Below are 13,039 nucleotides of genomic sequence, written 5' to 3' on the forward strand. Positions count from 1 at the left end.
CACGACGTTTCGGCGTCTGATTCAGACGCTGTCTCCCCGACAGACCTGGTCTTCACCTGAGGACGGCTGCTTGCGTTGTGGCCGAAACGTCGTGAGAATTATTTTATTATGTTTTATTTTTATTATTTTATTACTTCCCTTCTACGTGACTTTACCGAAAGAACCAAGAATCAGACGCTGTCTCCCCGACAGACCTGGTCTTCACCTGAGGACGGCTGCTTGCGTTGTGGCAGAAACGTCGTGAGAATTATTTTATTATGTTTTATTTTTATTTTTTGATTACTTCCCTTCTACGTGACTTTACCGAAAGAACCAAGAAGATGAATCCCTGCAGTCACGAAAGTTTTAAATCGAAAAAAGGTGACAGCCTGGACAGGTGAGGGTTTGAACACGTGATAGCCCGCACAGGTGAAAGCCCGAGCAGGTGATGGCCTTGAACTTCAGCTTAAATGTGGATGTGGTTTGCATTCTGCTGCGTGTTGTGCAGTGGAGAGAGAGCTCCAGACGACTGGTGCAGCTACAGAAAAAACTCAACTCAGCCAAGAACGGTCTTGGTTCTGGGGACGATCAGCAGATTTGTTGAAGTGTTCCGTAGGAAGTGGCTCTTTGCTCTGGCCAGTTTGGAGTGAGAAGAAGGGGGCGAGGAATGCGCTAATGGGGAGACACTGAACGAAAGCAAGTTGGCACAGGATAGTGATTGTGTACTGCATCCTCGATTTTATGTGGAGCCATCGCAAGGATTTTAGCGGAGCCGCGGAAGCCATCCGTTTGTGCCCTAATGCCCAATACGGCGCGTGACAGGGTTGTTATTAAAGCCCCCTGGAGTTTGTTGTCGTATTTTTTTTATTTTGTTCGTCTGATGTCCGAGCAAGGGTGGTTTTGCAACAAATCAAAGTGGAGCGGCCGTGACTTTTTTTTTGGTGAGCGGTACATAAACGAGCAACGTGAGAGACAGTTGGGACCGGAGACTCCTACCCCGCGCGTGGCACGTGGAGCGGAACGTCAAATTACGCGCGTAGCCACTTGCCGCACGTATGCAGGTGCGATCCGAAAGACGCGTCGGAGAAAAATGAGAACATTTGGCAGTGAAAAAAGTCGAGCCCCCTTTTTTTTGAGTGCGTGGGCCAGTAGATGGCAGCCGTGCTGCGTATTCGCACCGGGATGCGTGGGTTTCTCTGCGAGGACTTTGGACGCACGCATTCACTGGGGCTTTTGTTCCCGCCGCGGTGGCGAGATGCTAACTACCTCGCCGGGTAAAGTAGGAGGGTTGTGGATTCGATCCCGATCCCGATCCCGACGCCTGCTGTATATTTGGAGTTTGCGTGACTCTCTCCTCCCGTGGTCGCGTGGATTATTCTCCGGGAACTCTGTTTTTTCCCCTCCACATTTAGAATCAACATCACGCGTTTAGAGTATTTGGCTGCAATACATTTCCACATGATAAGCCACTTCATTAGGCTCTCATTTGTGGCCAGGTTGCTTCTGAAAAAGAGCTATATATCTCAGTGGGCCTTTCGTGGTGAAATTAAAACGTTCAGTTTTGAAAAGGTAATGCGGCAACGGATGAAACGACAACCATCCCGACTCTCAATACCCATGTTCACATCTCTTTCGCCCTCCAACCCCCCCGTCTGTATCTCTCTCACAATAGTAGTCATACAATGGTTTGTATTGTGTTTTAAACCGCTGTGTTTTTTTTTCTCAAGCTCAAACTATTTCGATGCATGGAAAAAGCGAGGAAAGTGACGTTCAATATTTGTTGCCTACAAGCAATATTTACATATTGATATCCGTAGGTATGCGGTTTTTGTTGTTGTCTCATAGTTAGGCCTCCACATTCACCTCCCCACGAACGATATCCACAGTTAAATGTAACACCTAGGCTTTCGTGACCAATGTTATGATCCATAAAATATATTTATTTTTTCGTGGGTCAGATAATGGAAATCAAATGCGCGTCGTAAACCCACAATAGTGGCCACTGTCTGATGATGCAACTATCAGCAAAACGTCCGTACCTATGTAAACATTGTGACATTACTCACCAACAGCGGCAGCGATGCTGAAGCAGCATTGCATCGGCACGTTTGTTCACGTGACAACTTTATCAATTAGCTGTGCCCGGTGGAGGAGGGTTCACAATACGTTTTATTAAATGCGATCTAACTCAAAAACATCAATTGTGAACGACATCTACAGCCCTCTGTCATGTGTTTTTTTTTCTGTGCAGCGTGCTGCACGCAACGATTTTGCTAAATCCCAGTGCTCGCTTTCTCCCATTGTTATGAGTCAAGGGGAGCGAGAAATACATCTCAGTGATATTCTTCTTCTTCTATTGAATCGTCTGAATTACGATTACAACCTGAACTGTCACGACCACACCGCCGCTCATCACTCTTCCGCCGATGGGTCAATGTGCCGCCCGCCCTCCCGCCACTGCGGCTCCAGTCACGATGACCCAGCCGCGTGCGTCCAAAGTTCCCGCGTTTCTGTTGGCTTCCCCGTGATCAATTGGTGCCATTTAAAGGGCCAGCAAGCGAGCCTAACTAGGCGCACATTAGTTATTGATCGCGCGAGGCGCACCGAACGATTCGATTTTACGCGGCATGAGTAACTCCCGCTGCCCGAATGGTGCCGATGCTCTCCAAGCGGCACTCTGTTCCTCGACCTGTTTATGCGGCAACGTGTACAGAGAAGTTGCCAGCCGCTAATGTACCGTAACTTCCATGCAGCCGTGACAAGGGGAGCGTCTCCGTTCTGTTATTGACTGCTCTCCTGGACTCCGTCGGTGTGTCTCGGTGTCGTCTACGCAGGTCACAGTGCAACGCCCCAGCCAACTCTGCGACAGCAGTGTAGAATGTTTGGGTGTCTGTGTGAGTTTATTTTTTATATAGTGGAGTATTGTGTTTGAACGTTCTCAAAAAACAGAAATGAGGGCACGGTCATGGATGGCTTCGAGGGACACGAGCTTGCATTGCCAGCAGTATGAACGCGACAGGGTCCACACTGGCGATGAGGATTTTTAGTTCGTTAGTTTCATCTCTAAAGCTGAAACAGAATTACTGACTCTGGACCCCCCGCCCTTTTGTTAAATCGTTAAAACAGATGGATGCCGCCACGGCATTGTTTATATATTTGCGCACTTGACTTAGTTGCTGGTTCGACCTGCTGGCACGACGGTTGAAACAACGTTGCAATTGTCATGGGGGCTCACCTCTGTCCAGCATGGCGGTATGAAGTGGGTCAGCAACAGTTTGTCGGTCCGAAGGTCTTGTGTGTGGGTACTCCCATCCGCTTTCAAAACGTCGAGTAGGCCAAATACCCTTTAGTGCTGTAAGGGGGCTCTGTAGAATTCCTTCTCGTGAAGGTCCTGCCACAAGTACTGCAATTGCAGGGCTACACATTTTAACATATGATAAATATAACGAAAAGTTTTCATAACGGAAATGACAAATGTGTTTATTTAAAACTAAACTTTTATTATTATTATTTTACCAAGTAAGGTCCATTGAGCTACGTAGATTATTTTCAAAAGTATCTTGGCCACAAATGAGGCTCAACGAAGTCGTCCATCATCATCATCACGTGGTAATATAGAGCAGCCAACTACTCTAAACGCACGTATTTATATAAATGTGTTCACTTCGTTATTGATAGCTAGGTGTTTTGTTTCCAAGAGTGCCAACATTAGACAACGCATTTGGAAGAGAGAGAGAGAGGGGAGGGGGAATAGGTTATTATTTAACTGATGGTGATGTCAAAATAAATGGTGCCATCAGCTTCACACTGCCCACCGCAGTGTGGATGTGATCCTTTCATTCAGTCCCGCTAAAATTGGGCCTGCTTATATAATGCGAAGCCACACGACTCGGCAATGACAATGGCTGTCAGTCTGCTTTGTGAGAGCTGTTTTAACGGTGTCACACAACAGCAGCCGGCCAAAAGATTCAGCCGAGTGGTGTGGCACGTGGCACGCTTGCCAAGCTAGGTGTGCATTTACAAACCGATCACAATTTAGTCGAGTAATGTTGTACGCCTTAAAAAGTGATTGCTAAATTTACGTCTGGCATTAATTGGACGGCCGTGTCACTGATGATGTTTGTTAGCATGACGTGCTCCGTTCGAACAATGTTAACGGGTTTCCAGGTTACCGTAACCTGCACTCAATTTAACTTGAATGTCCGTGTAAAAAAAGAGGGCCCATTACATTGACTGGCTTGTCAACCTTGGTTTTATGTAAAATGTAAAGAAAAAAACCCAGTGCAGCAGCTGTCCACATCTCAGTGTCAAAGTTCCTGCCTGAATGAGTAAAATGTATTTTATATCAGGGTACGCAGATGGACTTTGATGACACAAAATCTATATGTCAGCTGTCATTTATTCAACATCTGATTTAAATTCTGTTTCTTCCTTGACCAGTCACCACGCTGAAATAATCCTCCTCAGTACGCGAGCATATTGACTATTGACATTTAGAATGGTATGTCGGTTTTCTGACCTCCTGACCACACTGACTCACCTGGAGATACCGACTTCTGATTGTGCTCTTGTATGTGTGGGTATCACAGTGCCGTGTTCCCACACAATTTCCACTTAATATAGATTGTACTCACCAGTAGTTATGTACTCCTACACGTGACCGCCAATATAAAATAAATGGGTGTTTTTTGTATTAAAGACTGAAACAAATGGTCACATAGTTTGTTTTGCTCACTTGGTAACACTGACTAATTATGAGGCAATATTGTTCACGTTTAGATAACTATGTGTGTACGTTTAAATGTGTTTTGCAGTGGTTTATTTGATTTTAAATATCCTGGTTTTTCATTTTTAGCATTTTTTGTAAAATGTTGGTAAGATTTCGAAGACAAATCCCCCCCAATAAGCAGAAGCAATTTCAGAAAAAAAGATAACGGAATACAGGTCACATTCATGTGGAACGTTTAGAAACTGTTATTTTCCTTTTTTTTTACACGGAGCAAAAAAATAATCACGAACCGCATGACCTCACAAAGCACGTGTGTAAATTGGCGGGGACAAGATTAGGTGTGTTTTTGGTAAATATTTTGCAAATCTGCATCCGCAAATAGCATGCATTTTTCATGAAACCATTTACGTTATTGCAAATTTGCAAACGTTGTGCAAACACACAGATGGGAAGGGCTTCGGCCAGTCATTTGTAAAAGCAATGGCTCGTGGAATTCCTTGTAAGGAACTGGAGGACAGTTTGATGCATGTAGGAATGGCCAATACATTATCACTGAATAACAATAACTTAAAAGCCGAGTCCATTTGTATTTATATCTTTTAGCAGAAATCATTGCACACAGGGTCATGGATCGTCTACGATATTTGATAAACATCGAAGCAGTTTTCATGTCACGGCGATTAATCTATTTCGGTCTCACTCCCCAAATATTACTTCTTAACAAAGAAATGAGAAACAGCACCGTCGTTTCGAAGATAAATGCATTATTGGTAACGCAAGATAACACAACACTGTTTCGCCTTTTATAAAAAAAAAGCACGTGTCCCTTACAACATTTGTCATTCCATTGTGCAGCACCAGCCATAATGACATCTAATTTGTTTGAAACCTCACACTGTCATCTTGTTTGTATCGCCTATTGGTACCTCTTAAATTAGGTTTTCTCACGAACAATTGTGTTTGTATACTCAGCAATAAAATGGACTCAGACTTGAACAGATATTTTTTGTTCGTGGTGAGTCTTGGTACCCTTGCTCTTGTAAAACGTGTGAATAACAGCAGCATGGCATTCAATGCCCCTAAAACGAGAACCGATTACACATAGGGCACATGCTGATTTTCTGGTTCAACAGTGCCAGATTTCGATCAAAGGACCTGAACTTTGGATGCTGCCATGCTGTTAACACACGGGGCTCGCACTGTCAGGGGTCGTCGGTTCAGTTTCATTCCACGGCACAGCAATCAAAACAATGGAACATTATTTCAGTTTTAAATTCCCCCCCCCCGCTCTCCCCTACCTCCAGCAGTATATAAAGGGGTACACGTTTCAAGCATATTTTGTGAAATTAAGAGATCACGTTTGACTCATTTGCAAGAGTGACCTGTGCAATTAGTCTGCCAGCGAGGGGAGCGTTTATGTAATTCCGATTGAGCAATTTGTGGGCAATTTCCGAAATTTTTGCCAAAACTTGGACTCCAACGGCTGCACACAATGCGACCGACGTCACGGGACCATTAACGTCCCACTCCGAAGCAGACTGTGCGTGACGGATCCAAACACTCGCAGTGATTATCGTCAAAGGCACCCATCGACACCCACAGGTCGTCGATTGTCGGCGCGCAGCAGTTAATGGTATCCGCAGGTGGCCCGCGGTGGGATAAAATGTGAGTTCATGGGCAGCGTTTGGGAGTAGGTCAAATATCCGCCCGAGCCCATTTCTGATACGAGTCTCCCTTCCACCAGCAGTGGTGTCAGCAAGCAGCTGCAGGGCTGCACCTCTGCCTGTTTCCTTCCTGAACTCGCGAGGGTAAGACATCTCCAAAGTCGTGTACAACCACACCGCACCGCACACGAGTTTGCGATTGCGCTGAAAGCTTACGCAGGAACTCAACATCCCAGTTCCCGACGAAGCCGCCAGCACGTGGAGCGAAACGTCGGACGTGGAGCCGAACAGCGCGCGGTACAGCCAGTAAACGCATGCGGATCGTTCACATGCATGTGTGTGTGTGTGTACGGACAAGTGGGGAGCGGTAGTGTAGCGGTTAGCGCGCTGCGCTACGAACCTGGCGACCCGGGTTCGATTCCCGCTCACGGCCAACACCCAGTGACGATTATCTGAACCGGTCTTGGGCCTCCCCTAGGTCGACTCAGCCTCAAATGAGTACCTGGTGCGATGTGTAAACATCGCCACTGGGGAGACAAAGGCGGCCGGGCGTGGTGTTGGCCACCCACCCCCTCGTGTGCCGTGCTGGCATTCATAGGTGCTCGCTAACAGCACTTGCCCCTACAGTCTGTTAAGGCTATAGGGGGGATCTTTGTACGGACAAAACAACAACAACGGAAGGCGGAGGAGCGACGCTCACAACAACGAGTGGAGCGCCGGGTGGATAAAGCACAGCAAGTTGGTACAGTAGGGGGCACAGGTGGTGCATCAGCCAGTCATCTCAGTCATCTCAGTCAGTCGACCCGTAGCACCTGGGTCTGCCCCGTGACCTCCTGCCAGCGGGCGTTCGACACTTCACGTGGCCTCAAGGTGCACATGGTCTGGCACAAGCGTCGTGGTGACGTCACCGCCACTTAGTGGCGAATGGCGGTTGTTGTTGTATGTTGAACTTCTTTCGCACCGTACGTAGCCAACCGTCCTAATCGGAAGGTGAATCGAAGGAGTCTGCCGCTGGGGGTTAAAAGGTGTTCGGGTCGGGTGCATTGAATGCTGATTGGTGCTCCGTAAGACATTGGTTCACGTCTATGATGTGATTTACGATCACGCGTCACTCCCAACAGCACGCCATTGATGTGCAGTGACAGGGCTCACATCTTGATGTGAGCCAACCACTGCCTCCCTTCAGGTGACCCGTCAGTGTTATAATAATGATTAATATGTAAATGTTGTGGCTTTGCTCTCTTAACTTAACACACTGGTGTGCTGTACTAGTAACGAATTGGCACGTTCTGTTTACGTGACAAACCTCACTAGTTGGCTGTGTCGGATGGTGGCAGGTTTAACGACACATTTATATATTTATGCAATCTAACCCAAAAAAAAACCTCTATTATGGATAATAGTTTATTATTGTGGTTGTTCACCCAGGGAAGTCTCGTTGAGTCTCGAAACTTATTTTCAAGAGGGTCCTGCCATGTTTTCAATTTTCATGTTGTTACGTGTCATTCCAATTGAAGCATTTGCAGGTAATTTTTTTTATTTAGTTTTGGGATGTTTGGCCAATTCCAATTACATTGACATAGTGTTCCAGACAGTATGAGAATAATTCATGAGATTTGTAGTAAAAAAATACGTTATTTTAACTCTTCTTTTCAATTGTATTTTTTTATGAAAGCCCAGCGTTCCATTTGTCCATCAACTAAATTATAAGAGAGCCTTTCACAAGGCCTGAATAACAAAGTTATAGAAAGTGGAACCCGCCCCCCCCCCCCCCCCCCCCCACAGATATGGGGGTAAAAAGTTGATCTAACAGGTTAACAACAATTGTCGACCCCCTCCCTCCCCACAAAACCCGTAATGTATTTTGTAGGCACAGATGCATCCACACAATGCTTACAATAGAGTCCAGATTTCTCTGGCAGGCAGGAGCCAGAATAAGACGGCCGCATGCCGCCGACATTCCAGTGTTTTAAACTCTGCGCTTTCTTACATATATATGTAATTGTTTGTCGTCATTGGGGTTTACTGGGAGACCAGAGGCAATGGTCCCTGCCCGATCCTTGCCCTCTGGTTCAAAATCTCAACAAACAAAACATTGCTCTAAATTTCGATTTAAAGCTTTCGTGACTGCAGAGATTCATCTTTTTGGTTCTTTCGGTAAAGTCACGTAGAAGGGAAGTAATAAAATAATAAAAATAAAACATAATAAAATAATTCTCACGACGTTACGGCCACAACGCAAGCAGCCGTCCTCAGGTGAAGACCAGGTCTGTCGGGGAGACAGCATCTGATTCAGACGCTGTCTCCCCTGATTCAGACGCTGTCTCCCCGACAAACCTGGTCTTCACCTGAGGACGGCTGCTTGCGTTGTGGCCGAAACGTCGTGAGAATTATTTTATTATGTTTTATTTGTATTATTTTATTACTTCCGTTCTACGTGACTTTACCGAAAGAACCAAGAAGAAAAAAAACATTGCTCTATTTCTTTCAATCTGTATGGTCGACTTCTTTTGCACCATACGTAGCCAACCGTGCTGTTTGGAAAACCCACAGCAACCCGAGAAAGCCCCATGAAGAAGAAACCGAGAACATACAAGCTGCAGAGAACATACAACATACATGCAAGAGAACATACGAGATGCAGAGAACAGACAAACACGACGTGAGGAAAGTGCCCGAGTCGGGAATCGATCCCAGTCCCTTCTTGTTATCGCTGCGCTGACACCGTTGAACTCAGGTTAGCCCACGAGCGGGGCCTCGGTTGTGCCTCCATCGCCATCGCCGCCGCCGCCGTCGTCAGCACAAGGACACTCCACAGACGCGTGCACACTCGTGGCGACGCATCGATTTTTACAAAAAAATGTATTACAAACCGTGCAAACGGAACAATCTCTTGTATAAAAATTGTCTCGAGGGGAGGGGGGGGGGGGGGAGGGTTGTGGTCGTGGTGTTTGGTGGCGGTGCATTTCTGATTCCGGGCGAGCCAATCTTGCGCGGCATAAAATGGGGAGACTCCCGAGGGATAAAAAAAAACCTAAAATCAAATGTCCCAGGCTTATACTGCGAGATAAATAGCACTTGGTGTGGGCGCGTGTGATAAATCTTTAACTAAAAGATGCTTTTGACCTTATCTGTAGTCTTTCTCCTGAGTTTGACAAGAACATTGTGGTGACAAAAAAAATAAAAACTTTTTTTTTTAAACAGGAAACTTTCATTATTTTTTTGAATTGAGATATGCCCTTTATATTTTATTATATGCTATGGGGCCGTCCATAAATGACGTCATGTGATTTTGGACGATTTTTGACCCCCCCCCCCCTCTCGTCACACGGCGTCACAAAAAGTCAGACCCCCCTTCAAATATGACATCACAAAGGTCTGCCCCCCCCCAAACCATATTTCCATTTTTAAAATAAAACATGCTTCAAATCGATTTAAACTATCGTCATTGTAGTGTGTATTTAATGTGGCGCTGCACTCTGATGTTGTCGGAGAAAACACGTATTAAAAAGGAGGCGTTGGAAAGCTTAAATTTTGCATAAAATTCACTTGAAAATATTAAACGTGTTGTTATAACAATTCTATATTTATTTAAAGACGCGCATTTTTATGTGACGTCACATTTCTCAACCCCCCCCCCCCCTCGTCACACATCGTCACAAATGTCTGACCCCCCACCCCCTAGGTGCGTGACGTCATTTATGGACGGCCCTTATGTCCGGGTTAACAAATAAATGGAATAACTCTAGATTTGAAGCTTTCGTGACTGCAAGGATTCATACTTTGTTTTTTTTTCGGTAAAGTCACGTAGGTAAAAAATAAAATAAAGGAAAACAACTAAGTGTGTGTCTTCTTGATTCGTTCGGTAAAGTCACGTAGAAGGGAAATAATAAAATAATACAAATATAATATAATAAAATATTATGAGAATTATTTTATTATGTTTTATTTTTATTTTTTTAGGATTTCCCTTCTACGTGACTTTACCGAAAGAACCAAGAAGATGAATCCCTGCAGTCACGAAAGCTTTAAATCGAAAAAAAAAACTAAGTGTGTGGTTGTGCTTTCGCTACGTTGTCCCCACCTGAAGAATGACGCTTGTGTTGCGCCCGAAACGTCGTGATTTAATTTAGTTGTTTTTTCATTTATTTTATTTTATTCATTTACCTACGTGACTTGAAGTTGAGAATGGTTTAACGCTAGGACGGGCATTCATCAAGGTTGTATTTTGTTTTTCCACATTGTTGAATATTATCATCGATTGTGCATATACAGACACATTCGATAGGGTTAGCACACTTCAAAAGCCACGAATGAATACGGGAAAGATGAATGTTTGGGACTTGAAGTACGCTGTTGGTGCAGGTTTGTTGATGATGATTTTAGCTGGAATGGCGATGCTATTGGCATTCTTAGGCACCGAGAGTGGACACTGGGGTCTCAAGGTACAATTTTTTTTTCCGAAGACAATATTGATGGTGGTTTTTTTTTTTATAAATGGGACTCCCATAGTAGGTCCGAAAGTCATGGAAGGAGGAATTATTTAAGTGGTAGAGGACTTTGTACTTAGCCAGTAACGTCCATAATGCAGGGGTTTGGGAGATGGAGGTCAAGAGGCATATTGCTTTAGTAGGTCAGATTTTTTTTCTTCTTCTGGGAAATGTAAACCACGTTGGGAGAGAAGAGAGATGAGACCGAGTGTAAGGAAAATAGTGTTTCGGGTCGGAGTGCTGTCTGTCTGTACTTTTGAATGGCTCAGAGAAAGTTGGAGCCTATCTAAGCAGCTCGAAAACCAGCTGTTGGTATTTTAGCACAGGTGTTTGAAACGCATGCTTGGAATGGTATGGCAAGATAGCATAAACAAGACAGAAGTCGAGAAGAGGACACGACAGGCCAGAGTTTTAGATACAATAAAGATCAACAACGACATATGTGTGGAGGATGGTGCCAAGGCTAGACATTGGAATGGTCTCCAGAAGTCTGGTGACCAAGAAGAAGACCAGATGGTGGGAGACTGTCAGACCAGATCTTGTCTACTTGTGCAGTAGCTGCGAATTTTGGCAGAGGGTTGGAAAGTGTTGGAGAGATCTTCTTGGTTCTTTCGGTAAAGTCACGTAGAAGGGAAATAATAAAATTAAAAAAATAAAACATAATAAAATAATTCTCACGACGTTTCGGCTACAACGCAAGCAGCCGTCCTCAGGTGAAGAATGAAACGTCGTGAGAATTATTTTATTATGTTTTATTTATTATTATTTTATTATTTCCCTTCTACGTTACTTTACCGAAAGAACCAAGAAGATGAATCCCTGCAGTCACGAAAGCTTTAAATCGAAATGTTGGAGAGATGTGGTGGCGTCAACGGATTTAGTCCACAATGACGTCTTGATCTTGATCTGTCCACGCAGCAGTATAAATGGTTACATCGCAGTCGATTGGAAGGTCTCGTGCGCTGGAGTAAAGTGTGCGTACTTCCACCTCTTCTTAGCCAGCACGGATGAGTCAACCAAGTGCCCTCTTCGGAGGGATTGGTCGCCCTATTTGCCAGCAGTGGCATGAGCAATATATTACGGGGCTGCAATATTTTGTTTCCGCGATGTGATGGGGGGAAATATAATAATCCTACCCCATATTTTCCTTGCTCGTGGGTTTTAGCGGAGGTTGAATGGAAGTCGCAGTGGATTCTGCAAGAGGGTTCTTGCAGCTCGATAAATAGTTTAATACACATTTAAAATCCACACAGTAACGATACAAATAGGTTCCTGTAATGGTACTGTCACCAAGTGATTTCTCAGCTAAACAGTGACTGTAAATTACCCTTATCTCTTCTGTGCAGTACTCAGAGAAGCTTACCCTCCAATGCAGCACCCCATGATACAATGTCAATACCGAAAACGCATCTCTACATAAATTGTCAATGTCACGCTTACTGTGGTTTACATTTGCGAGACTTATTTAATTTTTTGGGTTGCCTTTGAAAGTAATTAAATCTCTCTTTTTAACAAGTCAATTTGTTCAGCAATACGTAAAAAAAAACCCGACAACAAATGAAGTGAGACTGCGAGTGTCAGGAGGTTAAAATGCTATCCCAATGCCATGATTGAGTTTCAAACCGTGAACGTGCATGCGTTCGATGATTTCACAATCTGGGGTAAGAGATTAGTCTGGACGACAATTTGTGCCTCGCGTTATTATGCAGTGACCTGTGCCAAATCTAGCGGATTATTTTTTTTCTTTCTCCTCGCCTGCCACTCTGCAAATGCGATGCCGACAATTTGCAGTGACGCGCATGAAACTTTAAATAAAATTGGCACTCATGCATTGTGACTGCTGGAAGTGACATTTACAAACGGGGGAAATGATTAGAATCAAGCATTTGTGGGAAGAAGAATATATGATCCACACATGCACAGTACAATCTCAGAATCACATAAACACACGTGAAACGGGACTCTTGCCTTCTGAGATGGACGGGCAATTCCTTGCGAGAATACTGAGTGGCGATACACATCATCCTCTTGATCATGTAATTGCACACACGTGCACACCAACGGAACTAAGTAATGCCTCTGTAAAGCTCACAAAATCGCATGCTTTTCTGCTCATTGCTAAGTGATGCTATTACACTGCAGGTGTAGGCAATAACTTGCGAGCCACCTGCATTACA

The sequence above is a fragment of the Lethenteron reissneri genome, chromosome 19, assembly GCF_015708825.2.
Source record: "Lethenteron reissneri isolate LAM-NWPU_2019-01 chromosome 19, ASM1570882v1, whole genome shotgun sequence".
NCBI lineage: Eukaryota > Metazoa > Chordata > Hyperoartia > Petromyzontiformes > Petromyzontidae > Lethenteron > Lethenteron reissneri.